The sequence below is a fragment of the Hyperolius riggenbachi genome, chromosome 2, assembly GCF_040937935.1.
Source record: "Hyperolius riggenbachi isolate aHypRig1 chromosome 2, aHypRig1.pri, whole genome shotgun sequence".
NCBI lineage: Eukaryota > Metazoa > Chordata > Amphibia > Anura > Hyperoliidae > Hyperolius > Hyperolius riggenbachi.
In genome coordinates, this window is record NC_090647.1 from 301415035 (window position 1) to 301442349 (window position 27315).

Consider the following 27315-nt stretch of genomic DNA (forward strand, 5'->3'; position numbering starts at 1 on the left):
CAATACTGCTGCTCTCCTTTCAGCTGTATGGAAATACCGTTGCTTGTCTTTTGCACCTAACACAAAATTGAAACACAATCTATTTCACAGAATAACCTCTACCCAAAAGCAAAACCAAACAAACCCTAGAGGCCACATTCAGGACAGAATGTGGCCTCGGTGACCGTTAGGAAAGGTAGTGAGCAAAAAGATCATTTCAGGATTTATGGAAACAAATCACTACTAGTTGTAATTGGCTACTGGATTCCAGCCTGGCTACATGGAAAGCACTACTGCCCTACTTCTGTGACTGAAGATACAGTTTAAAGGAAACCTGAACTGGAAAGACTGTGGGAGGTGCTTTTGAAGAGTAGCCTTTGAATTTGCTAGTTGGTTGGTTTTGTCCATCTCTGTGTTCTTGAGAGGACAAAGCCCAGGGTTATCCTCGTTAGTATAGTGGTCAGTATCCCCGCCTGTCACGCGGGAGACCGGGGTTCAATTCCCCGACGGGGAGGCAGCTTTTGCTTCTTAAACTTTGTTTATCTCCATGTGTCTAGCCTAGGAATAACGTTTGTTCAGCCCTTTCACTAACATTTTCCAGCCCCCTTGCTGGTGGTGGAGACTCACAGTGCCATGGCCGGTTAGCTCAGTTGGTTAGAGCGTGGTGCTAATAACGCCAAGGTCGCGGGTTCGATCCCCGTACGGGCCACAGGTGTGTGCTTAGACTTTTCACTCTGCCTGTCTGGGCACTGTGAAAGCAGTCGTTGCTTCTGCACTGGAGATCACTGACCCTCTTTCCATCAGTTGACTCTGCTAAAGGCAGCGAGCCCTCTGTACACCCATGACTGTTGTCATGGTTTCAAGGAGATGAAATCGCACTCCCCCCTCATTGGAAATGTCCTTTTACATGGCATGCAAAAACAGTTACCTACTTTGCATACAACTTTGCCAACTGCTTTTTCTTTCCCAGCAATACTGCTGCTCTCCTTTCAGCTGTATGGAAATACCGTTGCTTGTCTTTTGCACCTAACACAAAATTGAAACACAATCTATTTCACAGAATAACCTCTACCCAAAAGCAAAACCAAACAAACCCTAGAGGCCACATTCAGGACAGAATGTGGCCTCGGTGACCGTTAGGAAAGGTAGTGAGCAAAAAGATCATTTCAGGATTTATGGAAACAAATCACTACTAGTTGTAATTGGCTACTGGATTCCAGCCTGGCTACATGGAAAGCACTACTGCCCTACTTCTGTGACTGAAGATACAGTTTAAAGGAAACCTGAACTGGAAAGACTGTGGGAGGTGCTTTTGAAGAGTAGCCTTTGAATTTGCTAGTTGGTTGGTTTTGTCCATCTCTGTGTTCTTGAGAGGACAAAGCCCAGGGTTATCCTCGTTAGTATAGTGGTCAGTATCCCCGCCTGTCACGCGGGAGACCGGGGTTCAATTCCCCGACGGGGAGGCAGCTTTTGCTTCTTAAACTTTGTTTATCTCCATGTGTCTAGCCTAGGAATAACGTTTGTTCAGCCCTTTCACTAACATTTTCCAGCCCCCTTGCTGGTGGTGGAGACTCACAGTGCCATGGCCGGTTAGCTCAGTTGGTTAGAGCGTGGTGCTAATAACGCCAAGGTCGCGGGTTTGATCCCCGTACGGGCCACAGGTGTGCGCTTAGACTTTTCACTCTGCCTGTCTGGGCACTGTGAAAGCAGTCGTTGCTTCTGCACTGGAGATCACTGACCCTCTTTCCATCAGTTGACTCTGCTAAAGGCAGCGAGCCCTCTGTACACCCAGGACTGTTGTCATTGTTTCAAGGAGATGAAATCGCACTCCCCCCTCATTGGAAATGTCCTTTTACATGGCATGCAAAAACAGTTACCTACTTTGCATACAACTTTGCCAACTGCTTTTTCTTTCCCAGCAATACTGCTGCTCTCCTTTCAGCTGTATGGAAATACCGTTGCTTGTCTTTTGCACCTAACACAAAATTGAAACACAATCTATTTCACAGAATAACCTCTACCCAAAAGCAAAACCAAACAAACCCTAGAGGCCACATTCAGGACAGAATGTGGCCTCGGTGACCGTTAGGAAAGGTAGTGAGCAAAAAGATCATTTCAGGATTTATGGAAACAAATCACTACTAGTTGTAATTGGCTACTGGATTCCAGCCTGGCTACATGGAAAGCACTACTGCCCTACTTCTGTGACTGAAGATACAGTTTAAAGGAAACCTGAACTGGAAAGACTGTGGGAGGTGCTTTTGAAGAGTAGCCTTTGAATTTGCTAGTTGGTTGGTTTTGTCCATCTCTGTGTTCTTGAGAGGACAAAGCCCAGGGTTATCCTCGTTAGTATAGTGGTCAGTATCCCCGCCTGTCACGCGGGAGACCGGGGTTCAATTCCCCGACGGAGAGGCAGCTTTTGCTTCTTAAACTTTGTTTATCTCCATGTGTCTAGCCTAGGAATAACGTTTGTTCAGCCCTTTCACTAACATTTTCCAGCCCCCTTGCTGGTGGTGGAGACTCACAGTGCCATGGCCGGTTAGCTCAGTTGGTTAGAGCGTGGTGCTAATAACGCCAAGGTCGCGGGTTCGATCCCCGTACGGGCCACAGGTGTGCGCTTAGACTTTTCACTCTGCCTGTCTGGGCACTGTGAAAGCAGTCGTTGCTTCTGCACTGGAGATCACTGACCCTCTTTCCATCAGTTGACTCTGCTAAAGGCAGCGAGCCCTCTGTACACCCAGGACTGTTGTCATGGTTTCAAGGAGATGAAATCGCACTCCCCCCTCATTGGAAATGTCCTTTTACATGGCATGCAAAAACAGTTACCTACTTTGCATACAACTTTGCCAACTGCTTTTTCTTTCCCAGCAATACTGCTGCTCTCCTTTCAGCTGTATGGAAATACCGTTGCTTGTCTTTTGCACCTAACACAAAATTGAAACACAATCTATTTCACAGAATAACCTCTACCCAAAAGCAAAACCAAACAAACCCTAGAGGCCACATTCAGGACAGAATGTGGCCTCGGTGACCGTTAGGAAAGGTAGTGAGCAAAAAGATCATTTCAGGATTTATGGAAACAAATCACTACTAGTTGTAATTGGCTACTGGATTCCAGCCTGGCTACATGGAAAGCACTACTGCCCTACTTCTGTGACTGAAGATACAGTTTAAAGGAAACCTGAACTGGAAAGACTGTGGGAGGTGCTTTTGAAGAGTAGCCTTTGAATTTGCTAGTTGGTTGGTTTTGTCCATCTCTGTGTTCTTGAGAGGACAAAGCCCAGGGTTATCCTCGTTAGTATAGTGGTCAGTATCCCCGCCTGTCACGCGGGAGACCGGGGTTCAATTCCCCGACGGGGAGGCAGCTTTTGCTTCTTAAACTTTGTTTATCTCCATGTGTCTAGCCTAGGAATAACGTTTGTTCAGCCCTTTCACTAACATTTTCCAGCCCCCTTGCTGGTGGTGGAGACTCACAGTGCCATGGCCGGTTAGCTCAGTTGGTTAGAGCGTGGTGCTAATAACGCCAAGGTCGCGGGTTCGATCCCCGTACGGGCCACAGGTGTGCGCTTAGACTTTTCACTCTGCCTGTCTGGGCACTGTGAAAGCAGTCGTTGCTTCTGCACTGGAGATCACTGACCCTCTTTCCATCAGTTGACTCTGCTAAAGGCAGCGAGCCCTCTGTACACCCAGGACTGTTGTCATGGTTTCAAGGAGATGAAATCGCACTCCCCCCTCATTGGAAATGTCCTTTTACATGGCATGCAAAAACAGTTACCTACTTTGCATACAACTTTGCCAACTGCTTTTTCTTTCCCAGCAATACTGCTGCTCTCCTTTCAGCTGTATGGAAATACCGTTGCTTGTCTTTTGCACCTAACACAAAATTGAAACACAATCTATTTCACAGAATAACCTCTACCCAAAAGCAAAACCAAACAAACCCTAGAGGCCACATTCAGGACAGAATGTGGCCTCGGTGACCGTTAGGAAAGGTAGTGAGCAAAAAGATCATTTCAGGATTTATGGAAACAAATCACTACTAGTTGTAATTGGCTACTGGATTCCAGCCTGGCTACATGGAAAGCACTACTGCCCTACTTCTGTGACTGAAGATACAGTTTAAAGGAAACCTGAACTGGAAAGACTGTGGGAGGTGCTTTTGAAGAGTAGCCTTTGAATTTGCTAGTTGGTTGGTTTTGTCCATCTCTGTGTTCTTGAGAGGACAAAGCCCAGGGTTATCCTCGTTAGTATAGTGGTCAGTATCCCCGCCTGTCACGCGGGAGACCGGGGTTCAATTCCCCGACGGGGAGGCAGCTTTTGCTTCTTAAACTTTGTTTATCTCCATGTGTCTAGCCTAGGAATAACGTTTGTTCAGCCCTTTCACTAACATTTTCCAGCCCCCTTGCTGGTGGTGGAGACTCACAGTGCCATGGCCGGTTAGCTCAGTTGGTTAGAGCGTGGTGCTAATAACGCCAAGGTTGCGGGTTCGATCCCCGTACGGGCCACAGGTGTGCGCTTAGACTTTTCACTCTGCCTGTCTGGGCACTGTGAAAGCAGTCGTTGCTTCTGCACTGGAGATCACTGACCCTCTTTCCATCAGTTGACTCTGCTAAAGGCAGCGAGCCCTCTGTACACCCAGGACTGTTGTCATGGTTTCAAGGAGATGAAATCGCACTCCCCCCTCATTGGAAATGTCCTTTTACATGGCATGCAAAAACAGTTACCTACTTTGCATACAACTTTGCCAACTGCTTTTTCTTTCCCAGCAATACTGCTGCTCTCCTTTCAGCTGTATGGAAATACCGTTGCTTGTCTTTTGCACCTAACACAAAATTGAAACACAATCTATTTCACAGAATAACCTCTACCCAAAAGCAAAACCAAACAAACCCTAGAGGCCACATTCAGGACAGAATGTGGCCTCGGTGACCGTTAGGAAAGGTAGTGAGCAAAAAGATCATTTCAGGATTTATGGAAACAAATCACTACTAGTTGTAATTGGCTACTGGATTCCAGCCTGGCTACATGGAAAGCACTACTGCCCTACTTCTGTGACTGAAGATACAGTTTAAAGGAAACCTGAACTGGAAAGACTGTGGGAGGTGCTTTTGAAGAGTAGCCTTTGAATTTGCTAGTTGGTTGGTTTTGTCCATCTCTGTGTTCTTGAGAGGACAAAGCCCAGGGTTATCCTCGTTAGTATAGTGGTCAGTATCCCCGCCTGTCACGCGGGAGACCGGGGTTCAATTCCCCGACGGGGAGGCAGCTTTTGCTTCTTAAACTTTGTTTATCTCCATGTGTCTAGCCTAGGAATAACGTTTGTTCAGCCCTTTCACTAACATTTTCCAGCCCCCTTGCTGGTGGTGGAGACTCACAGTGCCATGGCCGGTTAGCTCAGTTGGTTAGAGCGTGGTGCTAATAACGCCAAGGTTGCGGGTTCGATCCCCGTACGGGCCACAGGTGTGCGCTTAGACTTTTCACTCTGCCTGTCTGGGCACTGTGAAAGCAGTCGTTGCTTCTGCACTGGAGATCACTGACCCTCTTTCCATCAGTTGACTCTGCTAAAGGCAGCGAGCCCTCTGTACACCCAGGACTGTTGTCATGGTTTCAAGGAAATGAAATCGCACTCCCCCCTCATTGGAAATGTCCTTTTACATGGCATGCAAAAACAGTTACCTACTTTGCATACAACTTTGCCAACTGCTTTTTCTTTCCCAGCAATACTGCTGCTCTCCTTTCAGCTGTATGGAAATACCGTTGCTTGTCTTTTGCACCTAACACAAAATTGAAACACAATCTATTTCACAGAATAACCTCTACCCAAAAGCAAAACCAAACAAACCCTAGAGGCCACATTCAGGACAGAATGTGGCCTCGGTGACCGTTAGGAAAGGTAGTGAGCAAAAAGATCATTTCAGGATTTATGGAAACAAATCACTACTAGTTGTAATTGGCTACTGGATTCCAGCCTGGCTACATGGAAAGCACTACTGCCCTACTTCTGTGACTGAAGATACAGTTTAAAGGAAACCTGAACTGGAAAGACTGTGGGAGGTGCTTTTGAAGAGTAGCCTTTGAATTTGCTAGTTGGTTGGTTTTGTCCATCTCTGTGTTCTTGAGAGGACAAAGCCCAGGGTTATCCTCGTTAGTATAGTGGTCAGTATCCCCGCCTGTCACGCGGGAGACCGGGGTTCAATTCCCCGACGGGGAGGCAGCTTTTGCTTCTTAAAGGGGAACTGAAGAGAGAGGTATATGGAGGCTGTCATGTTTATTTCCTTTTAATCAATACCAGTTGCCTGGCAGCCCTGCTGGTCTATTTCTCTGCAGTAGTATCTGATTAAAACCAGAAACAAGCATGCAGCTAGTCTAGTCAGATCAGACTTATAAGTCTGAACCACTGAAACACCTGATCTGCTGCATGCTTGTTCAGGGGCTATGGCTAATAGTATTAGAGGCAGAGGATCAGCAGGGGTGCCAGGAAACTGGTATTGTCTAAAAGGAAATAAACATGACAGCCTCCATATACCTCTCTCTTCAGTTCCCCTTTAAACTTTGTTTATCTCCATGTGTCTAGCCTAGGAATAACGTTTGTTCAGCCCTTTCACTAACATTTTCCAGCCCCCTTGCTGGTGGTGGAGACTCACAGTGCCATGGCCGGTTAGCTCAGTTGGTTAGAGCGTGGTGCTAATAACGCCAAGGTTGCGGGTTCGATCCCTGTACGGGCCACAGGTGTGCGCTTAGACTTTTCACTCTGCCTGTCTGGGCACTGTGAAAGCAGTCGTTGCTTCTGCACTGGAGATCACTGACCCTCTTTCCATCAGTTGACTCTGCTAAAGGCAGCGAGCCCTCTGTACACCCAGGACTGTTGTCATGGTTTCAAGGAGATGAAATCGCACTCCCCCCTCATTGGAAATGTCCTTTTACATGGCATGCAAAAACAGTTACCTACTTTGCATACAACTTTGCCAACTGCTTTTTCTTTCCCAGCAATACTGCTGCTCTCCTTTCAGCTGTATGGAAATACCGTTGCTTGTCTTTTGCACCTAACACAAAATTGAAACACAATCTATTTCACAGAATAACCTCTACCCAAAAGCAAAACCAAACAAACCCTAGAGGCCACATTCAGGACAGAATGTGGCCTCGGTGACCGTTAGGAAAGGTAGTGAGCAAAAAGATCATTTCAGGATTTATGGAAACAAATCACTACTAGTTGTAATTGGCTACTGGATTCCAGCCTGGCTACATGGAAAGCACTACTGCCCTACTTCTGTGACTGAAGATACAGTTTAAAGGAAACCTGAACTGGAAAGACTGTGGGAGGTGCTTTTGAAGAGTAGCCTTTGAATTTGCTAGTTGGTTGGTTTTGTCCATCTCTGTGTTCTTGAGAGGACAAAGCCCAGGGTTATCCTCGTTAGTATAGTGGTCAGTATCCCCGCCTGTCACGCGGGAGACCGGGGTTCAATTCCCCGACGGGGAGGCAGCTTTTGCTTCTTAAACTTTGTTTATCTCCATGTGTCTAGCCTAGGAATAACGTTTGTTCAGCCCTTTCACTAACATTTTCCAGCCCCCTTGCTGGTGGTGGAGACTCACAGTGCCATGGCCGGTTAGCTCAGTTGGTTAGAGCGTGGTGCTAATAACGCCAAGGTCGCGGGTTCGATCCCCGTACGGGCCACAGGTGTGCGCTTAGACTTTTCACTCTGCCTGTCTGGGCACTGTGAAAGCAGTCGTTGCTTCTGCACTGGAGATCACTGACCCTCTTTCCATCAGTTGACTCTGCTAAAGGCAGCGAGCCCTCTGTACACCCAGGACTGTTGTCATGGTTTCAAGGAGATGAAATCGCACTCCCCCCTCATTGGAAATGTCCTTTTACATGGCATGCAAAAACAGTTACCTACTTTGCATACAACTTTGCCAACTGCTTTTTCTTTCCCAGCAATACTGCTGCTCTCCTTTCAGCTGTATGGAAATACCGTTGCTTGTCTTTTGCACCTAACACAAAATTGAAACACAATCTATTTCACAGAATAACCTCTACCCAAAAGCAAAACCAAACAAACCCTAGAGGCCACATTCAGGACAGAATGTGGCCTCGGTGACCGTTAGGAAAGGTAGTGAGCAAAAAGATCATTTCAGGATTTATGGAAACAAATCACTACTAGTTGTAATTGGCTACTGGATTCCAGCCTGGCTACATGGAAAGCACTACTGCCCTACTTCTGTGACTGAAGATACAGTTTAAAGGAAACCTGAACTGGAAAGACTGTGGGAGGTGCTTTTGAAGAGTAGCCTTTGAATTTGCTAGTTGGTTGGTTTTTTTTCCATCTCTGTGTTCTTGAGAGGACAAAGCCCAGGGTTATCCTCGTTAGTATAGTGGTCAGTATCCCCGCCTGTCACGCGGGAGACCGGGGTTCAATTCCCCGACGGGGAGGCAGCTTTTGCTTCTTAAACTTTGTTTATCTCCATGTGTCTAGCCTAGGAATAACGTTTGTTCAGCCCTTTCACTAACATTTTCCAGCCCCCTTGCTGGTGGTGGAGACTCACAGTGCCATGGCCGGTTAGCTCAGTTGGTTAGAGCGTGGTGCTAATAACGCCAAGGTCGCGGGTTCGATCCCCGTACGGGCCACAGGTGTGCGCTTAGACTTTTCACTCTGCCTGTCTGGGCACTGTGAAAGCAGTCGTTGCTTCTGCACTGGAGATCACTGACCCTCTTTCCATCAGTTGACTCTGCTAAAGGCAGCGAGCCCTCTGTACACCCATGACTGTTGTCATGGTTTCAAGGAGATGAAATCGCACTCCCCCCTCATTGGAAATGTCCTTTTACATGGCATGCAAAAACAGTTACCTACTTTGCATACAACTTTGCCAACTGCTTTTTCTTTCCCAGCAATACTGCTGCTCTCCTTTCAGCTGTATGGAAATACCGTTGCTTGTCTTTTGCACCTAACACAAAATTGAAACACAATCTATTTCACAGAATAACCTCTACCCAAAAGCAAAACCAAACAAACCCTAGAGGCCACATTCAGGACAGAATGTGGCCTCGGTGACCGTTAGGAAAGGTAGTGAGCAAAAAGATCATTTCAGGATTTATGGAAACAAATCACTACTAGTTGTAATTGGCTACTGGATTCCAGCCTGGCTACATGGAAAGCACTACTGCCCTACTTCTGTGACTGAAGATACAGTTTAAAGGAAACCTGAACTGGAAAGACTGTGGGAGGTGCTTTTGAAGAGTAGCCTTTGAATTTGCTAGTTGGTTGGTTTTGTCCATCTCTGTGTTCTTGAGAGGACAAAGCCCAGGGTTATCCTCGTTAGTATAGTGGTCAGTATCCCCGCCTGTCACGCGGGAGACCGGGGTTCAATTCCCCGACGGGGAGGCAGCTTTTGCTTCTTAAACTTTGTTTATCTCCATGTGTCTAGCCTAGGAATAACGTTTGTTCAGCCCTTTCACTAACATTTTCCAGCCCCCTTGCTGGTGGTGGAGACTCACAGTGCCATGGCCGGTTAGCTCAGTTGGTTAGAGCGTGGTGCTAATAACGCCAAGGTCGCGGGTTCGATCCCCGTACGGGCCACAGGTGTGCGCTTAGACTTTTCACTCTGCCTGTCTGGGCACTGTGAAAGCAGTCGTTGCTTCTGCACTGGAGATCACTGACCCTCTTTCCATCAGTTGACTCTGCTAAAGGCAGCGAGCCCTCTGTACACCCAGGACTGTTGTCATGGTTTCAAGGAGATGAAATCGCACTCCCCCCTCATTGGAAATGTCCTTTTACATGGCATGCAAAAACAGTTACCTACTTTGCATACAACTTTGCCAACTGCTTTTTCTTTCCCAGCAATACTGCTGCTCTCCTTTCAGCTGTATGGAAATACCGTTGCTTGTCTTTTGCACCTAACACAAAATTGAAACACAATCTATTTCACAGAATAACCTCTACCCAAAAGCAAAACCAAACAAACCCTAGAGGCCACATTCAGGACAGAATGTGGCCTCGGTGACCGTTAGGAAAGGTAGTGAGCAAAAAGATCATTTCAGGATTTATGGAAACAAATCACTACTAGTTGTAATTGGCTACTGGATTCCAGCCTGGCTACATGGAAAGCACTACTGCCCTACTTCTGTGACTGAAGATACAGTTTAAAGGAAACCTGAACTGGAAAGACTGTGGGAGGTGCTTTTGAAGAGTAGCCTTTGAATTTGCTAGTTGGTTGGTTTTGTCCATCTCTGTGTTCTTGAGAGGACAAAGCCCAGGGTTATCCTCGTTAGTATAGTGGTCAGTATCCCCGCCTGTCACGCGGGAGACCGGGGTTCAATTCCCCGACGGGGAGGCAGCTTTTGCTTCTTAAACTTTGTTTATCTCCATGTGTCTAGCCTAGGAATAACGTTTGTTCAGCCCTTTCACTAACATTTTCCAGCCCCCTTGCTGGTGGTGGAGACTCACAGTGCCATGGCCGGTTAGCTCAGTTGGTTAGAGCGTGGTGCTAATAACGCCAAGGTCGCGGGTTCGATCCCCGTACGGGCCACAGGTGTGCGCTTAGACTTTTCACTCTGCCTGTCTGGGCACTGTGAAAGCAGTCGTTGCTTCTGCACTGGAGATCACTGACCCTCTTTCCATCAGTTGACTCTGCTAAAGGCAGCGAGCCCTCTGTACACCCAGGACTGTTGTCATGGTTTCAAGGAGATGAAATCGCACTCCCCCCTCATTGGAAATGTCCTTTTACATGGCATGCAAAAACAGTTACCTACTTTGCATACAACTTTGCCAACTGCTTTTTCTTTCCCAGCAATACTGCTGCTCTCCTTTCAGCTGTATGGAAATACCGTTGCTTGTCTTTTGCACCTAACACAAAATTGAAACACAATCTATTTCACAGAATAACCTCTACCCAAAAGCAAAACCAAACAAACCCTAGAGGCCACATTCAGGACAGAATGTGGCCTCGGTGACCGTTAGGAAAGGTAGTGAGCAAAAAGATCATTTCAGGATTTATGGAAACAAATCACTACTAGTTGTAATTGGCTACTGGATTCCAGCCTGGCTACATGGAAAGCACTACTGCCCTACTTCTGTGACTGAAGATACAGTTTAAAGGAAACCTGAACTGGAAAGACTGTGGGAGGTGCTTTTGAAGAGTAGCCTTTGAATTTGCTAGTTGGTTGGTTTTGTCCATCTCTGTGTTCTTGAGAGGACAAAGCCCAGGGTTATCCTCGTTAGTATAGTGGTCAGTATCCCCGCCTGTCACGCGGGAGACCGGGGTTCAATTCCCCGACGGGGAGGCAGCTTTTGCTTCTTAAACTTTGTTTATCTCCATGTGTCTAGCCTAGGAATAACGTTTGTTCAGCCCTTTCACTAACATTTTCCAGCCCCCTTGCTGGTGGTGGAGACTCACAGTGCCATGGCCGGTTAGCTCAGTTGGTTAGAGCGTGGTGCTAATAACGCCAAGGTCGCGGGTTCGATCCCCGTACGGGCCACAGGTGTGCGCTTAGACTTTTCACTCTGCCTGTCTGGGCACTGTGAAAGCAGTCGTTGCTTCTGCACTGGAGATCACTGACCCTCTTTCCATCAGTTGACTCTGCTAAAGGCAGCGAGCCCTCTGTACACCCAGGACTGTTGTCATGGTTTCAAGGAGATGAAATCGCACTCCCCCCTCATTGGAAATGTCCTTTTACATGGCATGCAAAAACAGTTACCTACTTTGCATACAACTTTGCCAACTGCTTTTTCTTTCCCAGCAATACTGCTGCTCTCCTTTCAGCTGTATGGAAATACCGTTGCTTGTCTTTTGCACCTAACACAAAATTGAAACACAATCTATTTCACAGAATAACCTCTACCCAAAAGCAAAACCAAACAAACCCTAGAGGCCACATTCAGGACAGAATGTGGCCTCGGTGACCGTTAGGAAAGGTAGTGAGCAAAAAGATCATTTCAGGATTTATGGAAACAAATCACTACTAGTTGTAATTGGCTACTGGATTCCAGCCTGGCTACATGGAAAGCACTACTGCCCTACTTCTGTGACTGAAGATACAGTTTAAAGGAAACCTGAACTGGAAAGACTGTGGGAGGTGCTTTTGAAGAGTAGCCTTTGAATTTGCTAGTTGGTTGGTTTTGTCCATCTCTGTGTTCTTGAGAGGACAAAGCCCAGGGTTATCCTCGTTAGTATAGTGGTCAGTATCCCCGCCTGTCACGCGGGAGACCGGGGTTCAATTCCCCGACGGGGAGGCAGCTTTTGCTTCTTAAACTTTGTTTATCTCCATGTGTCTAGCCTAGGAATAACGTTTGTTCAGCCCTTTCACTAACATTTTCCAGCCCCCTTGCTGGTGGTGGAGACTCACAGTGCCATGGCCGGTTAGCTCAGTTGGTTAGAGCGTGGTGCTAATAATGCCAAGGTCGCGGGTTCGATCCCCGTACGGGCCACAGGTGTGCGCTTAGACTTTTCACTCTGCCTGTCTGGGCACTGTGAAAGCAGTCGTTGCTTCTGCACTGGAGATCACTGACCCTCTTTCCATCAGTTGACTCTGCTAAAGGCAGCGAGCCCTCTGTACACCCAGGACTGTTGTCATGGTTTCAAGGAGATGAAATCGCACTCCCCCCTCATTGGAAATGTCCTTTTACATGGCATGCAAAAACAGTTACCTACTTTGCATACAACTTTGCCAACTGCTTTTTCTTTCCCAGCAATACTGCTGCTCTCCTTTCAGCTGTATGGAAATACCGTTGCTTGTCTTTTGCACCTAACACAAAATTGAAACACAATCTATTTCACAGAATAACCTCTACCCAAAAGCAAAACCAAACAAACCCTAGAGGCCACATTCAGGACAGAATGTGGCCTCGGTGACCGTTAGGAAAGGTAGTGAGCAAAAAGATCATTTCAGGATTTATGGAAACAAATCACTACTAGTTGTAATTGGCTACTGGATTCCAGCCTGGCTACATGGAAAGCACTACTGCCCTACTTCTGTGACTGAAGATACAGTTTAAAGGAAACCTGAACTGGAAAGACTGTGGGAGGTGCTTTTGAAGAGTAGCCTTTGAATTTGCTAGTTGGTTGGTTTTGTCCATCTCTGTGTTCTTGAGAGGACAAAGCCCAGGGTTATCCTCGTTAGTATAGTGGTCAGTATCCCCGCCTGTCACGCGGGAGACCGGGGTTCAATTCCCCGACGGGGAGGCAGCTTTTGCTTCTTAAACTTTGTTTATCTCCATGTGTCTAGCCTAGGAATAACGTTTGTTCAGCCCTTTCACTAACATTTTCCAGCCCCCTTGCTGGTGGTGGAGACTCACAGTGCCATGGCCGGTTAGCTCAGTTGGTTAGAGCGTGGTGCTAATAACGCCAAGGTCGCGGGTTCGATCCCCGTACGGGCCACAGGTGTGCGCTTAGACTTTTCACTCTGCCTGTCTGGGCACTGTGAAAGCAGTCGTTGCTTCTGCACTGGAGATCACTGACCCTCTTTCCATCAGTTGACTCTGCTAAAGGCAGCGAGCCCTCTGTACACCCAGGACTGTTGTCATGGTTTCAAGGAGATGAAATCGCACTCCCCCCTCATTGGAAATGTCCTTTTACATGGCATGCAAAAACAGTTACCTACTTTGCATACAACTTTGCCAACTGCTTTTTCTTTCCCAGCAATACTGCTGCTCTCCTTTCAGCTGTATGGAAATACCGTTGCTTGTCTTTTGCACCTAACACAAAATTGAAACACAATCTATTTCACAGAATAACCTCTACCCAAAAGCAAAACCAAACAAACCCTAGAGGCCACATTCAGGACAGAATGTGGCCTCGGTGACCGTTAGGAAAGGTAGTGAGCAAAAAGATCATTTCAGGATTTATGGAAACAAATCACTACTAGTTGTAATTGGCTACTGGATTCCAGCCTGGCTACATGGAAAGCACTACTGCCCTACTTCTGTGACTGAAGATACAGTTTAAAGGAAACCTGAACTGGAAAGACTGTGGGAGGTGCTTTTGAAGAGTAGCCTTTGAATTTGCTAGTTGGTTGGTTTTGTCCATCTCTGTGTTCTTGAGAGGACAAAGCCCAGGGTTATCCTCGTTAGTATAGTGGTCAGTATCCCCGCCTGTCACGCGGGAGACCGGGGTTCAATTCCCCGACGGGGAGGCAGCTTTTGCTTCTTAAACTTTGTTTATCTCTATGTGTCTAGCCTAGGAATAACGTTTGTTCAGCCCTTTCACTAACATTTTCCAGCCCCCTTGCTGGTGGTGGAGACTCACAGTGCCATGGCCGGTTAGCTCAGTTGGTTAGAGCGTGGTGCTAATAACGCCAAGGTTGCGGGTTCGATCCCCGTACGGGCCACAGGTGTGCGCTTAGACTTTTCACTCTGCCTGTCTGGGCACTGTGAAAGCAGTCGTTGCTTCTGCACTGGAGATCACTGACCCTCTTTCCATCAGTTGACTCTGCTAAAGGCAGCGAGCCCTCTGTACACCCAGGACTGTTGTCATGGTTTCAAGGAGATGAAATCGCACTCCCCCCTCATTGGAAATGTCCTTTTACATGGCATGCAAAAACAGTTACCTACTTTGCATACAACTTTGCCAACTGCTTTTTCTTTCCCAGCAATACTGCTGCTCTCCTTTCAGCTGTATGGAAATACCGTTGCTTGTCTTTTGCACCTAACACAAAATTGAAACACAATCTATTTCACAGAATAACCTCTACCCAAAAGCAAAACCAAACAAACCCTAGAGGCCACATTCAGGACAGAATGTGGCCTCGGTGACCGTTAGGAAAGGTAGTGAGCAAAAAGATCATTTCAGGATTTATGGAAACAAATCACTACTAGTTGTAATTGGCTACTGGATTCCAGCCTGGCTACATGGAAAGCACTACTGCCCTACTTCTGTGACTGAAGATACAGTTTAAAGGAAACCTGAACTGGAAAGACTGTGGGAGGTGCTTTTGAAGAGTAGCCTTTGAATTTGCTAGTTGGTTGGTTTTGTCCATCTCTGTGTTCTTGAGAGGACAAAGCCCAGGGTTATCCTCGTTAGTATAGTGGTCAGTATCCCCGCCTGTCACGCGGGAGACCGGGGTTCAATTCCCCGACGGGGAGGCAGCTTTTGCTTCTTAAACTTTGTTTATCTCCATGTGTCTAGCCTAGGAATAACGTTTGTTCAGCCCTTTCACTAACATTTTCCAGCCCCCTTGCTGGTGGTGGAGACTCACAGTGCCATGGCCGGTTAGCTCAGTTGGTTAGAGCGTGGTGCTAATAACGCCAAGGTCGTGGGTTCGATCCCCGTACGGGCCACAGGTGTGCGCTTAGACTTTTCACTCTGCCTGTCTGGGCACTGTGAAAGCAGTCGTTGCTTCTGCACTGGAGATCACTGACCCTCTTTCCATCAGTTGACTCTGCTAAAGGCAGCGAGCCCTCTGTACACCCAGGACTGTTGTCATGGTTTCAGGGAGATGAAATCGCACTCCCCCCTCATTGGAAATGTCCTTTTACATGGCATGCAAAAACAGTTACCTACTTTGCATACAACTTTGCCAACTGCTTTTTCTTTCCCAGCAATACTGCTGCTCTCCTTTCAGCTGTATGGAAATACCGTTGCTTGTCTTTTGCACCTAACACAAAATTGAAACACAATCTATTTCACAGAATAACCTCTACCCAAAAGCAAAACCAAACAAACCCTAGAGGCCACATTCAGGACAGAATGTGGCCTCGGTGACCGTTAGGAAAGGTAGTGAGCAAAAAGATCATTTCAGGATTTATGGAAACAAATCACTACTAGTTGTAATTGGCTACTGGATTCCAGCCTGGCTACATGGAAAGCACTACTGCCCTACTTCTGTGACTGAAGATACAGTTTAAAGGAAACCTGAACTGGAAAGACTGTGGGAGGTGCTTTTGAAGAGTAGCCTTTGAATTTGCTAGTTGGTTGGTTTTGTCCATCTCTGTGTTCTTGAGAGGACAAAGCCCAGCGTTATCCTCGTTAGTATAGTGGTCAGTATCCCCGCCTGTCACGCGGGAGACCGGGGTTCAATTCCCCGACGGGGAGGCAGCTTTTGCTTCTTAAACTTTGTTTATCTCCATGTGTCTAGCCTAGGAATAACGTTTGTTCAGCCCTTTCACTAACATTTTCCAGCCCCCTTGCTGGTGGTGGAGACTCACAGTGTCATGGCTGGTTAGCTCAGTTGGTTAGAGCGTGGTGCTAATAACGCCAAGGTCGCGGGTTCGATCCCCGTACGGGCCACAGGTGTGCGCTTAGACTTTTCACTCTGCCTGTCTGGGCACTGTGAAAGCAGTCGTTGCTTCTGCACTGGAGATCACTGACCCTCTTTCCATCAGTTGACTCTGCTAAAGGCAGCGAGCCCTCTGTACACCCAGGACTGTTGTCATGGTTTCAAGGAGATGAAATCGCACTCCCCCCTCATTGGAAATGTCCTTTTACATGGCATGCAAAAACAGTTACCTACTTTGCATACAACTTTGCCAACTGCTTTTTCTTTCCCAGCAATACTGCTGCTCTCCTTTCAGCTGTATGGAAATACCGTTGCTTGTCTTTTGCACCTAACACAAAATTGAAACACAATCTATTTCACAGAATAACCTCTACCCAAAAGCAAAACCAAACAAACCCTAGAGGCCACATTCAGGACAGAATGTGGCCTCGGTGACCGTTAGGAAAGGTAGTGAGCAAAAAGATCATTTCAGGATTTATGGAAACAAATCACTACTAGTTGTAATTGGCTACTGGATTCCAGCCTGGCTACATGGAAAGCACTACTGCCCTACTTCTGTGACTGAAGATACAGTTTAAAGGAAACCTGAACTGGAAAGACTGTGGGAGGTGCTTTTGAAGAGTAGCCTTTGAATTTGCTAGTTGGTTGGTTTTGTCCATCTCTGTGTTCTTGAGAGGACAAAGCCCAGGGTTATCCTCGTTAGTATAGTGGTCAGTATCCCCGCCTGTCACGCGGGAGACCGGGGTTCAATTCCCCGACGGGGAGGCAGCTTTTGCTTCTTAAACTTTGTTTATCTCCATGTGTCTAGCCTAGGAATAACGTTTGTTCAGCCCTTTCACTAACATTTTCCAGCCCCCTTGCTGGTGGTGGAGACTCACAGTGCCATGGCCGGTTAGCTCAGTTGGTTAGAGCGTGGTGCTAATAACGCCAAGGTCGCGGGTTCGATCCCCGTACGGGCCACAGGTGTGCGCTTAGACTTTTCACTCTGCCTGTCTGGGCACTGTGAAAGCAGTCGTTGCTTCTGCACTGGAGATCACTGACCCTCTTTCCATCAGTTGACTCTGCTAAAGGCAGCGAGCCCTCTGTACACCCAGGACTGTTGTCATGGTTTCAAGGAGATGAAATCGCACTCCCCCCTCATTGGAAATGTCCTTTTACATGGCATGCAAAAACAGTTACCTACTTTGCATACAACTTTGCCAACTGCTTTTTCTTTCCCAGCAATACTGCTGCTCTCCTTTCAGCTGTATGGAAATACCGTTGCTTGTCTTTTGCACCTAACACAAAATTGAAACACAATCTATTTCACAGAATAACCTCTACCCAAAAGCAAAACCAAACAAACCCTAGAGGCCACATTCAGGACAGAATGTGGCCTCGGTGACCGTTAGGAAAGGTAGTGAGCAAAAAGATCATTTCAGGATTTATGGAAACAAATCACTACTAGTTGTAATTGGCTACTGGATTCCAGCCTGGCTACATGGAAAGCACTACTGCCCTACTTCTGTGACTGAAGATACAGTTTAAAGGAAACCTGAACTGGAAAGACTGTGGGAGGTGCTTTTGAAGAGTAGCCTTTGAATTTGCTAGTTGGTTGGTTTTGTCCATCTCTGTGTTCTTGAGAGGACAAAGCCCAGGGTTATCCTCGTTAGTATAGTGGTCAGTATCCCCGCCTGTCACGCGGGAGACCGGGGTTCAATTCCCCGACGGGGAGGCAGCTTTTGCTTCTTAAACTTTGTTTATCTCCATGTGTCTAGCCTAGGAATAACGTTTGTTCAGCCCTTTCACTAACATTTTCCAGCCCCCTTGCTGGTGGTGGAGACTCACAGTGCCATGGCCGGTTAGCTCAGTTGGTTAGAGCGTGGTGCTAATAACGCCAAGGTCGCGGGTTCGATCCCCGTACGGGCCACAGGTGTGCGCTTAGACTTTTCACTCTGCCTGTCTGGGCACTGTGAAAGCAGTCGTTGCTTCTGCACTGGAGATCACTGACCCTCTTTCCATCAGTTGACTCTGCTAAAGGCAGCGAGCCCTCTGTACACCCAGGACTGTTGTCATGGTTTCAAGGAGATGAAATCGCACTCCCCCCTCATTGGAAATGTCCTTTTACATGGCATGCAAAAACAGTTACCTACTTTGCATACAACTTTGCCAACTGCTTTTTCTTTCCCAGCAATACTGCTGCTCTCCTTTCAGCTGTATGGAAATACCGTTGCTTGTCTTTTGCACCTAACACAAAATTGAAACACAATCTATTTCACAGAATAACCTCTACCCAAAAGCAAAACCAAACAAACCCTAGAGGCCACATTCAGGACAGAATGTGGCCTCGGTGACCGTTAGGAAAGGTAGTGAGCAAAAAGATCATTTCAGGATTTATGGAAACAAATCACTACTAGTTGTAATTGGCTACTGGATTCCAGCCTGGCTACATGGAAAGCACTACTGCCCTACTTCTGTGACTGAAGATACAGTTTAAAGGAAACCTGAACTGGAAAGACTGTGGGAGGTGCTTTTGAAGAGTAGCCTTTGAATTTGCTAGTTGGTTGGTTTTGTCCATCTCTGTGTTCTTGAGAGGACAAAGCCCAGGGTTATCCTCGTTAGTATAGTGGTCAGTATCCCCGCCTGTCACGCGGGAGACCGGGGTTCAATTCCCCGACGGGGAGGCAGCTTTTGCTTCTTAAACTTTGTTTATCTCCATGTGTCTAGCCTAGGAATAACGTTTGTTCAGCCCTTTCACTAACATTTTCCAGCCCCCTTGCTGGTGGTGGAGACTCACAGTGCCATGGCCGGTTAGCTCAGTTGGTTAGAGCGTGGTGCTAATAACGCCAAGGTCGCGGGTTCGATCCCCGTACGGGCCACAGGTGTGCGCTTAGACTTTTCACTCTGCCTGTCTGGGCACTGTGAAAGCAGTCGTTGCTTCTGCACTGGAGATCACTGACCCTCTTTCCATCAGTTGACTCTGCTAAAGGCAGCGAGCCCTCTGTACACCCAGGACTGTTGTCATGGTTTCAAGGAGATTAAATCGCACTCCCCCCTCATTGGAAATGTCCTTTTACATGGCATGCAAAAACAGTTACCTACTTTGCATACAACTTTGCCAACTGCTTTTTCTTTCCCAGCAATACTGCTGCTCTCCTTTCAGCTGTATGGAAATACCGTTGCTTGTCTTTTGCGCCTAACACAAAATTGAAACACAATCTATTTCACAGAATAACCTCTACCCAAAAGCAAAACCAAACAAACCCTAGAGGCCACATTCAGGACAGAATGTGGCCTCGGTGACCGTTAGGAAAGGTAGTGAGCAAAAAGATCATTTCAGGATTTATGGAAACAAATCACTACTAGTTGTAATTGGCTACTGGATTCCAGCCTGGCTACATGGAAAGCACTACTGCCCTACTTCTGTGACTGAAGATACAGTTTAAAGGAAACCTGAACTGGAAAGACTGTGGGAGGTGCTTTTGAAGAGTAGCCTTTGAATTTGCTAGTTGGTTGGTTTTGTCCATCTCTGTGTTCTTGAGAGGACAAAGCCCAGGGTTATCCTCGTTAGTATAGTGGTCAGTATCCCCGCCTGTCACGCGGGAGACCGGGGTTCAATTCCCTGACGGGGAGGCAGCTTTTGCTTCTTAAACTTTGTTTATCTCCATGTGTCTAGCCTAGGAATAACGTTTGTTCAGCCCTTTCACTAACATTTTCCAGCCCCCTTGCTGGTGGTGGAGACTCACAGTGCCATGGCCGGTTAGCTCAGTTGGTTAGAGCGTGGTGCTAATAACGCCAAGGTCGCGGGTTCGATCCCCGTACGGGCCACAGGTGTGCGCTTAGACTTTTCACTCTGCCTGTCTGGGCACTGTGAAAGCAGTCGTTGCTTCTGCACTGGAGATCACTGACCCTCTTTCCATCAGTTGACTCTGCTAAAGGCAGCGAGCCCTCTGTACACCCAGGACTGTTGTCATGGTTTCAAGGAGATGAAATCGCACTCCCCCCTCATTGGAAATGTCCTTTTACATGGCATGCAAAAACAGTTACCTACTTTGCATACAACTTTGCCAACTGCTTTTTCTTTCCCAGCAATACTGCTGCTCTCCTTTCAGCTGTATGGAAATACCGTTGCTTGTCTTTTGCACCTAACACAAAATTGAAACACAATCTATTTCACAGAATAACCTCTACCCAAAAGCAAAACCAAACAAACCCTAGAGGCCACATTCAGGACAGAATGTGGCCTCGGTGACCGTTAGGAAAGGTAGTGAGCAAAAAGATCATTTCAGGATTTATGGAAACAAATCACTACTAGTTGTAATTGGCTACTGGATTCCAGCCTGGCTACATGGAAAGCACTACTGCCCTACTTCTGTGACTGAAGATACAGTTTAAAGGAAACCTGAACTGGAAAGACTGTGGGAGGTGCTTTTGAAGAGTAGCCTTTGAATTTGCTAGTTGGTTGGTTTTGTCCATCTCTGTGTTCTTGAGAGGACAAAGCCCAGGGTTATCCTCGTTAGTATAGTGGTCAGTATCCCCGCCTGTCACGCGGGAGACCGGGGTTCAATTCCCCGATGGGGAGGCAGCTTTTGCTTCTTAAACTTTGTTTATCTCCATGTGTCTAGCCTAGGAATAACGTTTGTTCAGCCCTTTCACTAACATTTTCCAGCCCCCTTGCTGGTGGTGGAGACTCACAGTGCCATGGCCGGTTAGCTCAGTTGGTTAGAGCGTGGTGCTAATAATGCCAAGGTCGCGGGTTCGATCCCTGTACGGGCCACAGGTGTGCGCTTAGACTTTTCACTCTGCCTGTCTGGGCACTGTGAAAGCAGTCGTTGCTTCTGCACTGGAGATCACTGACCCTCTTTCCATCAGTTGACTCTGCTAAAGGCAGCGAGCCCTCTGTACACCCAGGACTGTTGTCATGGTTTCAAGGAGATGAAATCGCACTCCCCCCTCATTGGAAATGTCCTTTTACATGGCATGCAAAAACAGTTACCTACTTTGCATACAACTTTGCCAACTGCTTTTTCTTTCCCAGCAATACTGCTGCTCTCCTTTCAGCTGTATGGAAATACCGTTGCTTGTCTTTTGCACCTAACACAAAATTGAAACACAATCTATTTCACAGAATAACCTCTACCCAAAAGCAAAACCAAACAAACCCTAGAGGCCACATTCAGGACAGAATGTGGCCTCGGTGACCGTTAGGAAAGGTAGTGAGCAAAAAGATCATTTCAGGATTTATGGAAACAAATCACTACTAGTTGTAATTGGCTACTGGATTCCAGCCTGGCTACATGGAAAGCACTACTGCCCTACTTCTGTGACTGAAGATACAGTTTAAAGGAAACCTGAACTGGAAAGACTGTGGGAGGTGCTTTTGAAGAGTAGCCTTTGAATTTGCTAGTTGGTTGGTTTTGTCCATCTCTGTGTTCTTGAGAGGACAAAGCCCAGGGTTATCCTCGTTAGTATAGTGGTCAGTATCCCCGCCTGTCACGCGGGAGACCGGGGTTCAATTCCCCGACGGGGAGGCAGCTTTTGCTTCTTAAACTTTGTTTATCTCCATGTGTCTAGCCTAGGAATAACGTTTGTTCAGCCCTTTCACTAACATTTTCCAGCCCCCTTGCTGGTGGTGGAGACTCACAGTGCCATGGCTGGTTAGCTCAGTTGGTTAGAGCGTGGTGCTAATAACGCCAAGGTCGCGGGTTCGATCCCCGTACGGGCCACAGGTGTGCGCTTAGACTTTTCACTCTGCCTGTCTGGGCACTGTGAAAGCAGTCGTTGCTTCTGCACTGGAGATCACTGACCCTCTTTCCATCAGTTGACTCTGCTAAAGGCAGCGAGCCCTCTGTACACCCAGGACTGTTGTCATGGTTTCAAGGAGATTAAATCGCACTCCCCCCTCATTGGAAATGTCCTTTTACATGGCATGCAAAAACAGTTACCTACTTTGCATACAACTTTGCCAACTGCTTTTTCTTTCCCAGCAATACTGCTGCTCTCCTTTCAGCTGTATGGAAATACCGTTGCTTGTCTTTTGCGCCTAACACAAAATTGAAACACAATCTATTTCACAGAATAACCTCTACCCAAAAGCAAAACCAAACAAACCCTAGAGGCCACATTCAGGACAGAATGTGGCCTCGGTGACCGTTAGGAAAGGTAGTGAGCAAAAAGATCATTTCAGGATTTATGGAAACAAATCACTACTAGTTGTAATTGGCTACTGGATTCCAGCCTGGCTACATGGAAAGCACTACTGCCCTACTTCTGTGACTGAAGATACAGTTTAAAGGAAACCTGAACTGGAAAGACTGTGGGAGGTGCTTTTGAAGAGTAGCCTTTGAATTTGCTAGTTGGTTGGTTTTGTCCATCTCTGTGTTCTTGAGAGGACAAAGCCCAGGGTTATCCTCGTTAGTATAGTGGTCAGTATCCCCGCCTGTCACGCGGGAGACCGGGGTTCAATTCCCCGACGGGGAGGCAGCTTTTGCTTCTTAAACTTTGTTTATCTCCATGTGTCTAGCCTAGGAATAACGTTTGTTCAGCCCTTTCACTAACATTTTCCAGCCCCCTTGCTGGTGGTGGAGACTCACAGTGCCATGGCCGGTTAGCTCAGTTGGTTAGAGCGTGGTGCTAATAACGCCAAGGTCGCGGGTTCGATCCCCGTACGGGCCACAGGTGTGCGCTTAGACTTTTCACTCTGCCTGTCTGGGCACTGTGAAAGCAGTCGTTGCTTCTGCACTGGAGATCACTGACCCTCTTTCCATCAGTTGACTCTGCTAAAGGCAGCGAGCCCTCTGTACACCCAGGACTGTTGTCATGGTTTCAAGGAGATGAAATCGCACTCCCCCCTCATTGGAAATGTCCTTTTACATGGCATGCAAAAACAGTTACCTACTTTGCATACAACTTTGCCAACTGCTTTTTCTTTCCCAGCAATACTGCTGCTCTCCTTTCAGCTGTATGGAAATACCGTTGCTTGTCTTTTGCACCTAACACAAAATTGAAACACAATCTATTTCACAGAATAACCTCTACCCAAAAGCAAAACCAAACAAACCCTAGAGGCCACATTCAGGACAGAATGTGGCCTCGGTGACCGTTAGGAAAGGTAGTGAGCAAAAAGATCATTTCAGGATTTATGGAAACAAATCACTACTAGTTGTAATTGGCTACTGGATTCCAGCCTGGCTACATGGAAAGCACTACTGCCCTACTTCTGTGACTGAAGATACAGTTTAAAGGAAACCTGAACTGGAAAGACTGTGGGAGGTGCTTTTGAAGAGTAGCCTTTGAATTTGCTAGTTGGTTGGTTTTGTCCATCTCTGTGTTCTTGAGAGGACAAAGCCCAGGGTTATCCTCGTTAGTATAGTGGTCAGTATCCCCGCCTGTCACGCGGGAGACCGGGGTTCAATTCCCCGATGGGGAGGCAGCTTTTGCTTCTTAAACTTTGTTTATCTCCATGTGTCTAGCCTAGGAATAACGTTTGTTCAGCCCTTTCACTAACATTTTCCAGCCCCCTTGCTGGTGGTGGAGACTCACAGTGCCATGGCCGGTTAGCTCAGTTGGTTAGAGCGTGGTGCTAATAACGCCAAGGTCGCGGGTTCGATCCCCGTACGGGCCACAGGTGTGCGCTTAGACTTTTCACTCTGCCTGTCTGGGCACTGTGAAAGCAGTCGTTGCTTCTGCACTGGAGATCACTGACCCTCTTTCCATCAGTTGACTCTGCTAAAGGCAGCGAGCCCTCTGTACACCCAGGACTGTTGTCATGGTTTCAAGGAGATGAAATCGCACTCCCCCCTCATTGGAAATGTCCTTTTACATGGCATGCAAAAACAGTTACCTACTTTGCATACAACTTTGCCAACTGCTTTTTCTTTCCCAGCAATACTGCTGCTCTCCTTTCAGCTGTATGGAAATACCGTTGCTTGTCTTTTGCGCCTAACACAAAATTGAAACACAATCTATTCACAGAATAACCTCTACCCAAAAGCAAAACCAAACAAACCCTAGAGGCCACATTCAGGACAGAATGTGGCCTCGGTGACCGTTAGGAAAGGTAGTGAGCAAAAAGATCATTTCAAGATTTATGGAAACAAATCACTACTAGTTGTAATTGGCTACTGGATTCCAGCCTGGCTACATGGAAAGCACTACTGCCCTACTTCTGCCCTACTCTGCCTGTCTGGGCACTGTGAAAGCAGTCGTTGCTTCTGCACTGGAGATCACTGACCCTCTTTCCATCAGTTGACTCTGCTAAAGGCAGCGAGCCCTCTGTACACCCAGGACTGTTGTCATGGTTTCAAGGAGATGAAATCGCACTCCCCCCTCATTGGAAATGTCCTTTTACATGGCATGCAAAAACAGTTACCTACTTTGCATACAACTTTGCCAACTGCTTTTTCTTTCCCAGCAATACTGCTGCTCTCCTTTCAGCTGTATGGAAATACCGTTGCTTGTCTTTTGCACCTAACACAAAATTGAAACACAATCTATTTCACAGAATAACCTCTACCCAAAAGCAAAACCAAACAAACCCTAGAGGCCACATTCAGGACAGAATGTGGCCTCGGTGACCGTTAGGAAAGGTAGTGAGCAAAAAGATCATTTCAGGATTTATGGAAACAAATCACTACTAGTTGTAATTGGCTACTGGATTCCAGCCTGGCTACATGGAAAGCACTACTGCCCTACTTCTGTGACTGAAGATACAGTTTAAAGGAAACCTGAACTGGAAAGACTGTGGGAGGTGCTTTTGAAGAGTAGCCTTTGAATTTGCTAGTTGGTTGGTTTTGTCCATCTCTGTGTTCTTGAGAGGACAAAGCCCAGGGTTATCCTCGTTAGTATAGTGGTCAGTATCCCCGCCTGTCACGCGGGAGACCGGGGTTCAATTCCCCGATGGGGAGGCAGCTTTTGCTTCTTAAACTTTGTTTATCTCCATGTGTCTAGCCTAGGAATAACGTTTGTTCAGCCCTTTCACTAACATTTTCCAGCCCCCTTGCTGGTGGTGGAGACTCACAGTGCCATGGCCGGTTAGCTCAGTTGGTTAGAGCGTGGTGCTAATAACGCCAAGGTCGCGGGTTCGATCCCCGTACGGGCCACAGGTGTGCGCTTAGACTTTTCACTCTGCCTGTCTGGGCACTGTGAAAGCAGTCGTTGCTTCTGCACTGGAGATCACTGACCCTCTTTCCATCAGTTGACTCTGCTAAAGGCAGCGAGCCCTCTGTACACCCAGGACTGTTATCATGGTTTCAAGGAGATGAAATCGCACTCCCCCCTCATTGGAAATGTCCTTTTACATGGCATGCAAAAACAGTTACCTACTTTGCATACAACTTTGCCAACTGCTTTTTCTTTCCCAGCAATACTGCTGCTCTCCTTTCAGCTGTATGGAAATACCGTTGCTTGTCTTTTGCACCTAACACAAAATTGAAACACAATCTATTTCACAGAATAACCTCTACCCAAAAGCAAAACCAAACAAACCCTAGAGGCCACATTCAGGACAGAATGTGGCCTCGGTGACCGTTAGGAAAGGTAGTGAGCAAAAAGATCATTTCAGGATTTATGGAAACAAATCACTACTAGTTGTAATTGGCTACTGGATTCCAGCCTGGCTACATGGAAAGCACTACTGCCCTACTTCTGTGACTGAAGATACAGTTTAAAGGAAACCTGAACTGGAAAGACTGTGGGAGGTGCTTTTGAAGAGTAGCCTTTGAATTTGCTAGTTGGTTGGTTTTGTCCATCTCTGTGTTCTTGAGAGGACAAAGCCCAGGGTTATCCTCGTTAGTATAGTAGTCTGTATCCCCGCCTGTCACGCGGGAGACCGGGGTTCAATTCCCCGACGGGGAGGCAGCTTTTGCTTCTTAAACTTTGTTTATCTCCATGTGTCTAGCCTAGGAATAACGTTTGTTCAGCCCTTTCACTAACATTTTCCAGCCCCCTTGCTGGTGGTGGAGACTCACAGTGCCATGGCCGGTTAGCTCAGTTGGTTAGAGCGTGGTGCTAATAACGCCAAGGTCGCGGGTTCGATCCCCGTACGGGCCACAGGTGTGCGCTTAGACTTTTCACTCTGCCTGTCTGGGCACTGTGAAAGCAGTCGTTGCTTCTGCACTGGAGATCACTGACCCTCTTTCCATCAGTTGACTCTGCTAAAGGCAGCGAGCCCTCTGTACACCCAGGACTGTTGTCATGGTTTCAAGGAGATGAAATCGCACTCCCCCCTCATTGGAAATGTCCTTTTACATGGCATGCAAAAACAGTTACCTACTTTGCATACAACTTTGCCAACTGCTTTTTCTTTCCCAGCAATACTGCTGCTCTCCTTTCAGCTGTATGGAAATACCGTTGCTTGTCTTTTGCACCTAACACAAAATTGAAACACAATCTATTTCACAGAATAACCTCTACCCAAAAGCAAAACCAAACAAACCCTAGAGGCCACATTCAGGACAGAATGTGGCCTCGGTGACCGTTAGGAAAGGTAGTGAGCAAAAAGATCATTTCAGGATTTATGGAAACAAATCACTACTAGTTGTAATTGGCTACTGGATTCCAGCCTGGCTACATGGAAAGCACTACTGCCCTACTTCTGTGACTGAAGATACAGTTTAAAGGAAACCTGAACTGGAAAGACTGTGGGAGGTGCTTTTGAAGAGTAGCCTTTGAATTTGCTAGTTGGTTGGTTTTGTCCATCTCTGTGTTCTTGAGAGGACAAAGCCCAGGGTTATCCTCGTTAGTATAGTGGTCAGTATCCCCGCTTGTCACGCGGGAGACCGGGGTTCAATTCCCCGACGGGGAGGCAGCTTTTGCTTCTTAAACTTTGTTTATCTCCATGTGTCTAGCCTAGGAATAACGTTTGTTCAGCCCTTTCACTAACATTTTCCAGCCCCCTTGCTGGTGGTGGAGACTCACAGTGCCATGGCCGGTTAGCTCAGTTGGTTAGAGCGTGGTGCTAATAACGCCAAGGTCGCGGGTTCGATCCCCGTACGGGCCACAGGTGTGCGCTTAGACTTTTCACTCTGCCTTTCTGGGCACTGTGAAAGCAGTCGTTGCTTCTGCACTGGAGATCACTGACCCTCTTTCCATCAGTTGACTCTGCTAAAGGCAGCGAGCCCTCTGTACACCCAGGACTGTTGTCATGGTTTCAA

General features: G+C 47.1%; 55 non-coding genes across 55 annotated transcripts; all 55 read left to right on the forward strand.

Moving 5' to 3' along the window:
* The first annotated feature begins 421 nt into the window (after positions 1 to 421).
* Positions 422 to 493, forward strand: TRNAD-GUC (transfer RNA aspartic acid (anticodon GUC)). The gene has a single exon. It is a non-coding gene; the product is annotated as a tRNA-Asp (tRNA).
* Positions 494 to 614: 121 nt separating this feature from the next.
* On the forward strand, positions 615 to 688 carry TRNAI-AAU (transfer RNA isoleucine (anticodon AAU)). Its single transcript has one exon. It is a non-coding gene; the product is annotated as a tRNA-Ile (tRNA).
* A 682-nt stretch (positions 689 to 1370) lies between these two features.
* On the forward strand, positions 1371 to 1442 carry TRNAD-GUC (transfer RNA aspartic acid (anticodon GUC)). Its single transcript has one exon. It is a non-coding gene; the product is annotated as a tRNA-Asp (tRNA).
* A 121-nt stretch (positions 1443 to 1563) lies between these two features.
* TRNAI-AAU (transfer RNA isoleucine (anticodon AAU)) lies at positions 1564 to 1637 on the forward strand. Its single transcript has one exon. It is a non-coding gene; the product is annotated as a tRNA-Ile (tRNA).
* A 682-nt stretch (positions 1638 to 2319) lies between these two features.
* On the forward strand, positions 2320 to 2391 carry TRNAD-GUC (transfer RNA aspartic acid (anticodon GUC)). Its single transcript has one exon. It is a non-coding gene; the product is annotated as a tRNA-Asp (tRNA).
* Positions 2392 to 2512: 121 nt separating this feature from the next.
* On the forward strand, positions 2513 to 2586 carry TRNAI-AAU (transfer RNA isoleucine (anticodon AAU)). Its single transcript has one exon. It is a non-coding gene; the product is annotated as a tRNA-Ile (tRNA).
* A 682-nt stretch (positions 2587 to 3268) lies between these two features.
* Positions 3269 to 3340, forward strand: TRNAD-GUC (transfer RNA aspartic acid (anticodon GUC)). Its single transcript has one exon. It is a non-coding gene; the product is annotated as a tRNA-Asp (tRNA).
* Positions 3341 to 3461: 121 nt separating this feature from the next.
* Positions 3462 to 3535, forward strand: TRNAI-AAU (transfer RNA isoleucine (anticodon AAU)). Its single transcript has one exon. It is a non-coding gene; the product is annotated as a tRNA-Ile (tRNA).
* Positions 3536 to 4217: 682 nt separating this feature from the next.
* Positions 4218 to 4289, forward strand: TRNAD-GUC (transfer RNA aspartic acid (anticodon GUC)). Its single transcript has one exon. It is a non-coding gene; the product is annotated as a tRNA-Asp (tRNA).
* A 121-nt stretch (positions 4290 to 4410) lies between these two features.
* Positions 4411 to 4484, forward strand: TRNAI-AAU (transfer RNA isoleucine (anticodon AAU)). The gene has a single exon. It is a non-coding gene; the product is annotated as a tRNA-Ile (tRNA).
* Positions 4485 to 5166: 682 nt separating this feature from the next.
* TRNAD-GUC (transfer RNA aspartic acid (anticodon GUC)) lies at positions 5167 to 5238 on the forward strand. Its single transcript has one exon. It is a non-coding gene; the product is annotated as a tRNA-Asp (tRNA).
* A 121-nt stretch (positions 5239 to 5359) lies between these two features.
* On the forward strand, positions 5360 to 5433 carry TRNAI-AAU (transfer RNA isoleucine (anticodon AAU)). Its single transcript has one exon. It is a non-coding gene; the product is annotated as a tRNA-Ile (tRNA).
* Positions 5434 to 6115: 682 nt separating this feature from the next.
* On the forward strand, positions 6116 to 6187 carry TRNAD-GUC (transfer RNA aspartic acid (anticodon GUC)). Its single transcript has one exon. It is a non-coding gene; the product is annotated as a tRNA-Asp (tRNA).
* A 441-nt stretch (positions 6188 to 6628) lies between these two features.
* On the forward strand, positions 6629 to 6702 carry TRNAI-AAU (transfer RNA isoleucine (anticodon AAU)). The gene has a single exon. It is a non-coding gene; the product is annotated as a tRNA-Ile (tRNA).
* A 682-nt stretch (positions 6703 to 7384) lies between these two features.
* TRNAD-GUC (transfer RNA aspartic acid (anticodon GUC)) lies at positions 7385 to 7456 on the forward strand. Its single transcript has one exon. It is a non-coding gene; the product is annotated as a tRNA-Asp (tRNA).
* A 121-nt stretch (positions 7457 to 7577) lies between these two features.
* On the forward strand, positions 7578 to 7651 carry TRNAI-AAU (transfer RNA isoleucine (anticodon AAU)). The gene has a single exon. It is a non-coding gene; the product is annotated as a tRNA-Ile (tRNA).
* A 684-nt stretch (positions 7652 to 8335) lies between these two features.
* Positions 8336 to 8407, forward strand: TRNAD-GUC (transfer RNA aspartic acid (anticodon GUC)). Its single transcript has one exon. It is a non-coding gene; the product is annotated as a tRNA-Asp (tRNA).
* Positions 8408 to 8528: 121 nt separating this feature from the next.
* On the forward strand, positions 8529 to 8602 carry TRNAI-AAU (transfer RNA isoleucine (anticodon AAU)). Its single transcript has one exon. It is a non-coding gene; the product is annotated as a tRNA-Ile (tRNA).
* Positions 8603 to 9284: 682 nt separating this feature from the next.
* On the forward strand, positions 9285 to 9356 carry TRNAD-GUC (transfer RNA aspartic acid (anticodon GUC)). Its single transcript has one exon. It is a non-coding gene; the product is annotated as a tRNA-Asp (tRNA).
* Positions 9357 to 9477: 121 nt separating this feature from the next.
* On the forward strand, positions 9478 to 9551 carry TRNAI-AAU (transfer RNA isoleucine (anticodon AAU)). The gene has a single exon. It is a non-coding gene; the product is annotated as a tRNA-Ile (tRNA).
* Positions 9552 to 10233: 682 nt separating this feature from the next.
* Positions 10234 to 10305, forward strand: TRNAD-GUC (transfer RNA aspartic acid (anticodon GUC)). Its single transcript has one exon. It is a non-coding gene; the product is annotated as a tRNA-Asp (tRNA).
* A 121-nt stretch (positions 10306 to 10426) lies between these two features.
* TRNAI-AAU (transfer RNA isoleucine (anticodon AAU)) lies at positions 10427 to 10500 on the forward strand. Its single transcript has one exon. It is a non-coding gene; the product is annotated as a tRNA-Ile (tRNA).
* A 682-nt stretch (positions 10501 to 11182) lies between these two features.
* On the forward strand, positions 11183 to 11254 carry TRNAD-GUC (transfer RNA aspartic acid (anticodon GUC)). Its single transcript has one exon. It is a non-coding gene; the product is annotated as a tRNA-Asp (tRNA).
* Positions 11255 to 11375: 121 nt separating this feature from the next.
* TRNAI-AAU (transfer RNA isoleucine (anticodon AAU)) lies at positions 11376 to 11449 on the forward strand. Its single transcript has one exon. It is a non-coding gene; the product is annotated as a tRNA-Ile (tRNA).
* A 682-nt stretch (positions 11450 to 12131) lies between these two features.
* Positions 12132 to 12203, forward strand: TRNAD-GUC (transfer RNA aspartic acid (anticodon GUC)). Its single transcript has one exon. It is a non-coding gene; the product is annotated as a tRNA-Asp (tRNA).
* A 121-nt stretch (positions 12204 to 12324) lies between these two features.
* TRNAI-AAU (transfer RNA isoleucine (anticodon AAU)) lies at positions 12325 to 12398 on the forward strand. The gene has a single exon. It is a non-coding gene; the product is annotated as a tRNA-Ile (tRNA).
* A 682-nt stretch (positions 12399 to 13080) lies between these two features.
* TRNAD-GUC (transfer RNA aspartic acid (anticodon GUC)) lies at positions 13081 to 13152 on the forward strand. Its single transcript has one exon. It is a non-coding gene; the product is annotated as a tRNA-Asp (tRNA).
* Positions 13153 to 13273: 121 nt separating this feature from the next.
* Positions 13274 to 13347, forward strand: TRNAI-AAU (transfer RNA isoleucine (anticodon AAU)). The gene has a single exon. It is a non-coding gene; the product is annotated as a tRNA-Ile (tRNA).
* Positions 13348 to 14029: 682 nt separating this feature from the next.
* TRNAD-GUC (transfer RNA aspartic acid (anticodon GUC)) lies at positions 14030 to 14101 on the forward strand. The gene has a single exon. It is a non-coding gene; the product is annotated as a tRNA-Asp (tRNA).
* Positions 14102 to 14222: 121 nt separating this feature from the next.
* TRNAI-AAU (transfer RNA isoleucine (anticodon AAU)) lies at positions 14223 to 14296 on the forward strand. The gene has a single exon. It is a non-coding gene; the product is annotated as a tRNA-Ile (tRNA).
* Positions 14297 to 14978: 682 nt separating this feature from the next.
* Positions 14979 to 15050, forward strand: TRNAD-GUC (transfer RNA aspartic acid (anticodon GUC)). The gene has a single exon. It is a non-coding gene; the product is annotated as a tRNA-Asp (tRNA).
* A 121-nt stretch (positions 15051 to 15171) lies between these two features.
* On the forward strand, positions 15172 to 15245 carry TRNAI-AAU (transfer RNA isoleucine (anticodon AAU)). Its single transcript has one exon. It is a non-coding gene; the product is annotated as a tRNA-Ile (tRNA).
* Positions 15246 to 15927: 682 nt separating this feature from the next.
* Positions 15928 to 15999, forward strand: TRNAD-GUC (transfer RNA aspartic acid (anticodon GUC)). Its single transcript has one exon. It is a non-coding gene; the product is annotated as a tRNA-Asp (tRNA).
* A 121-nt stretch (positions 16000 to 16120) lies between these two features.
* On the forward strand, positions 16121 to 16194 carry TRNAI-AAU (transfer RNA isoleucine (anticodon AAU)). Its single transcript has one exon. It is a non-coding gene; the product is annotated as a tRNA-Ile (tRNA).
* Positions 16195 to 16876: 682 nt separating this feature from the next.
* On the forward strand, positions 16877 to 16948 carry TRNAD-GUC (transfer RNA aspartic acid (anticodon GUC)). Its single transcript has one exon. It is a non-coding gene; the product is annotated as a tRNA-Asp (tRNA).
* Positions 16949 to 17069: 121 nt separating this feature from the next.
* TRNAI-AAU (transfer RNA isoleucine (anticodon AAU)) lies at positions 17070 to 17143 on the forward strand. The gene has a single exon. It is a non-coding gene; the product is annotated as a tRNA-Ile (tRNA).
* A 682-nt stretch (positions 17144 to 17825) lies between these two features.
* On the forward strand, positions 17826 to 17897 carry TRNAD-GUC (transfer RNA aspartic acid (anticodon GUC)). Its single transcript has one exon. It is a non-coding gene; the product is annotated as a tRNA-Asp (tRNA).
* Positions 17898 to 18018: 121 nt separating this feature from the next.
* On the forward strand, positions 18019 to 18092 carry TRNAI-AAU (transfer RNA isoleucine (anticodon AAU)). Its single transcript has one exon. It is a non-coding gene; the product is annotated as a tRNA-Ile (tRNA).
* A 682-nt stretch (positions 18093 to 18774) lies between these two features.
* On the forward strand, positions 18775 to 18846 carry TRNAD-GUC (transfer RNA aspartic acid (anticodon GUC)). Its single transcript has one exon. It is a non-coding gene; the product is annotated as a tRNA-Asp (tRNA).
* Positions 18847 to 18967: 121 nt separating this feature from the next.
* TRNAI-AAU (transfer RNA isoleucine (anticodon AAU)) lies at positions 18968 to 19041 on the forward strand. The gene has a single exon. It is a non-coding gene; the product is annotated as a tRNA-Ile (tRNA).
* Positions 19042 to 19723: 682 nt separating this feature from the next.
* On the forward strand, positions 19724 to 19795 carry TRNAD-GUC (transfer RNA aspartic acid (anticodon GUC)). Its single transcript has one exon. It is a non-coding gene; the product is annotated as a tRNA-Asp (tRNA).
* Positions 19796 to 19916: 121 nt separating this feature from the next.
* Positions 19917 to 19990, forward strand: TRNAI-AAU (transfer RNA isoleucine (anticodon AAU)). Its single transcript has one exon. It is a non-coding gene; the product is annotated as a tRNA-Ile (tRNA).
* Positions 19991 to 20672: 682 nt separating this feature from the next.
* Positions 20673 to 20744, forward strand: TRNAD-GUC (transfer RNA aspartic acid (anticodon GUC)). Its single transcript has one exon. It is a non-coding gene; the product is annotated as a tRNA-Asp (tRNA).
* Positions 20745 to 20865: 121 nt separating this feature from the next.
* Positions 20866 to 20939, forward strand: TRNAI-AAU (transfer RNA isoleucine (anticodon AAU)). The gene has a single exon. It is a non-coding gene; the product is annotated as a tRNA-Ile (tRNA).
* Positions 20940 to 21621: 682 nt separating this feature from the next.
* Positions 21622 to 21693, forward strand: TRNAD-GUC (transfer RNA aspartic acid (anticodon GUC)). The gene has a single exon. It is a non-coding gene; the product is annotated as a tRNA-Asp (tRNA).
* A 121-nt stretch (positions 21694 to 21814) lies between these two features.
* On the forward strand, positions 21815 to 21888 carry TRNAI-AAU (transfer RNA isoleucine (anticodon AAU)). Its single transcript has one exon. It is a non-coding gene; the product is annotated as a tRNA-Ile (tRNA).
* A 682-nt stretch (positions 21889 to 22570) lies between these two features.
* Positions 22571 to 22642, forward strand: TRNAD-GUC (transfer RNA aspartic acid (anticodon GUC)). Its single transcript has one exon. It is a non-coding gene; the product is annotated as a tRNA-Asp (tRNA).
* A 121-nt stretch (positions 22643 to 22763) lies between these two features.
* Positions 22764 to 22837, forward strand: TRNAI-AAU (transfer RNA isoleucine (anticodon AAU)). The gene has a single exon. It is a non-coding gene; the product is annotated as a tRNA-Ile (tRNA).
* A 682-nt stretch (positions 22838 to 23519) lies between these two features.
* TRNAD-GUC (transfer RNA aspartic acid (anticodon GUC)) lies at positions 23520 to 23591 on the forward strand. Its single transcript has one exon. It is a non-coding gene; the product is annotated as a tRNA-Asp (tRNA).
* A 121-nt stretch (positions 23592 to 23712) lies between these two features.
* Positions 23713 to 23786, forward strand: TRNAI-AAU (transfer RNA isoleucine (anticodon AAU)). The gene has a single exon. It is a non-coding gene; the product is annotated as a tRNA-Ile (tRNA).
* Positions 23787 to 24996: 1210 nt separating this feature from the next.
* TRNAD-GUC (transfer RNA aspartic acid (anticodon GUC)) lies at positions 24997 to 25068 on the forward strand. Its single transcript has one exon. It is a non-coding gene; the product is annotated as a tRNA-Asp (tRNA).
* A 121-nt stretch (positions 25069 to 25189) lies between these two features.
* TRNAI-AAU (transfer RNA isoleucine (anticodon AAU)) lies at positions 25190 to 25263 on the forward strand. The gene has a single exon. It is a non-coding gene; the product is annotated as a tRNA-Ile (tRNA).
* Positions 25264 to 26138: 875 nt separating this feature from the next.
* TRNAI-AAU (transfer RNA isoleucine (anticodon AAU)) lies at positions 26139 to 26212 on the forward strand. The gene has a single exon. It is a non-coding gene; the product is annotated as a tRNA-Ile (tRNA).
* A 682-nt stretch (positions 26213 to 26894) lies between these two features.
* TRNAD-GUC (transfer RNA aspartic acid (anticodon GUC)) lies at positions 26895 to 26966 on the forward strand. Its single transcript has one exon. It is a non-coding gene; the product is annotated as a tRNA-Asp (tRNA).
* Positions 26967 to 27087: 121 nt separating this feature from the next.
* On the forward strand, positions 27088 to 27161 carry TRNAI-AAU (transfer RNA isoleucine (anticodon AAU)). Its single transcript has one exon. It is a non-coding gene; the product is annotated as a tRNA-Ile (tRNA).
* Positions 27162 to 27315: the final 154 nt, after the last annotated feature.